The sequence below is a fragment of the Arachis hypogaea genome, chromosome 20 (genome assembly GCF_003086295.3).
Source record: "Arachis hypogaea cultivar Tifrunner chromosome 20, arahy.Tifrunner.gnm2.J5K5, whole genome shotgun sequence".
Lineage (NCBI taxonomy): Eukaryota > Viridiplantae > Streptophyta > Magnoliopsida > Fabales > Fabaceae > Arachis > Arachis hypogaea.
The window spans coordinates 95365882-95367905 of NC_092055.1; the positions used below are offsets into that span (position 1 = coordinate 95365882).

The 2024-nt window shown below is 38.7% G+C and overlaps 1 non-coding gene across 1 annotated transcript; it reads left to right on the top strand.

The window, feature by feature from the left end:
- The first annotated feature begins 874 nt into the window (after positions 1-874).
- LOC112788092 (small nucleolar RNA R71) lies at positions 875-982 on the top strand. Its single transcript, XR_003195472.1, has one exon. It is a non-coding gene; the product is annotated as a small nucleolar RNA R71 (small nucleolar RNA).
- Positions 983-2024: the final 1042 nt, after the last annotated feature.

A 2024-nucleotide genomic window follows, 5' to 3' on the forward strand; every position in this document is an offset into this window, starting at 1 on the left:
TCAGATTCCCATGGTTCCTCATTAGGAAACTCCTTGGAGGCCAGTGGACGTCCATTGAGGTCTTCCTCAGTGGAAATCACTACCTTTCCCTCCTTTGCACATTCGGCCATGTGGGACGTGTTTATGGCCTTGCATTCTCTCTTTGGGTTTTCTTCTGTATTGCTTGGGAGAGTACTAGGGGAGTTTCAGTAATTCTCTTACTCAGCTGACCAACTTGTGCCTCCAATTTTCTAATGGAGGATCTTGTTTCATTCATGAAACTTAGTGTGGTCTTAGATAGATCAGAGACTATGGTTGCTAAGCAGAACTATTCTGCTCAGAGTTCTCTGTCTGTTGCTGAGAAGATGATAGAAAAGGTTTGCTATTCTCTGTCTGTCTCTTCCACCATTACTGTTGTTAAAGCCTTGTTGAGGCCTCTGTTGGTCCTTCCATGAGAGATTTGGATGATTTCTCCATGAAGGTTTATAGGTGTTTCCATAGGGTTCTCCCATGTAATTACCTCTGCCATTGCAGGCTTCTTAGGGTCATAGGCTTCTTCTTCAGAGGAAGCCTCTTTAGTACTGCCTGATGCAGCTTGCATTTCAAAAAGACTCTGAGAAATCATATTGACTTGCTGAGTCAATATTTTGTTCTGAGCCAATATGGCATTCAAAGTATCTATCTCAAGAACTCCTTTCTTCTGAGTTGTCCCATTATTCACAGGATTTCTTTCAAAAGTGTACATGAATTGGTTATTTGCAACCATTTCAATGAGTTCCTGAGCTTCTTCAGGCGTCTTCTTCAGATGAAGAGATCCACCTGGAGAGCTGTCCAATGACATCTTGGACAGTTCAGACAGACCATCATAGAAGATACCTATGATGCTCCATTCTAAAAGCATGTCAGAAGGACACCTTCTGATCAGTTGCTTGTATCTTTCCCAAGCTTCATAGATGGATTCACCTTCCTTCTGTCTGAAGGTCTGGACTTCCATTCTAAGCTTACTCAATTTTTAAGGTGGAAAGAATTTGGCTAGAAAAGAACTGACCAGCTTTTCCCAAGAGTTCAAGCTTTCCTTAGGTTGTGAATCCAACCATATTCTAGCTCTGTCTCTTACAGCAAAGGGAAAAAGCATAAGCCTGTAGACCTCGGGATCAACCCCATTGGTCTTGACAGTGTCACAGAGTTGTAAGAATTCAGCTAAGAACTGATAAGGATCTTCCAATGGAAGTCCATAAAACTTGCAATTTTGTTGCATCAGAGAAACTAATTGAGGTTTAAGCTCAAAGTTGTTTGCTCCAATGGCAGGAATTGAGATGCTCCTCCCATAGAAGTCGGGAGTAGGGGTAGTAAAGTCACCAAGCACCTTCCCTGCATTGTTGGGATTGTTGTTATTTTTGGCTGCTATGGCTTCTTCTTGTTTGAAAATTTCTGTTAGGTCCTCTCCAGAGAGTTGTGCTTTAGCTTTTCTTAGCTTTCTCTTCAAGGTCCTTTCAGGTTCAGGATCAGCTTCAACAAGAATGCCTTTGTCTTTGCTCCTGCTCATATGAAAGAGAGAAGAAGAAAGTATGGAATCTTCTATGTCACAGTATAGAGATTCCTTGAGGTGTCAGAGGAAAAGAAGAATAGAAGGAGGAGGTAGATAGGAGAGAATTCGAACTTATAGAGAGAGGGAGTCCGAATTGCACATTGAGGAGGAGTGTTAGTCCCTTAAATAGAAGAAGGTGAGAAGGGGGAAAAGAATTTTCGAAATTAAATTTAGAAAGATTTTGAAATAATTAAAAGAAATTTTGAAAATTTGGTTAATGATTTTCGAAAATTAAAATTGAGAAAGTAATTAAGTGATTTTGAAAAAGATTTTGAAATCAGAAATAAAAAAGATATGATTGAAAATCATTTTGAAAAAGATGTGGTTGAGAAGATATGATTGAGAAGATAGGGTTTTAAAAAGATATGATTGAAAGGATATGATTGAAAAATAATTTAAAAAGATTTGATTTTAAAATTAATGACTTGGCTAACAAGAAATTTAAAAGATATGATTC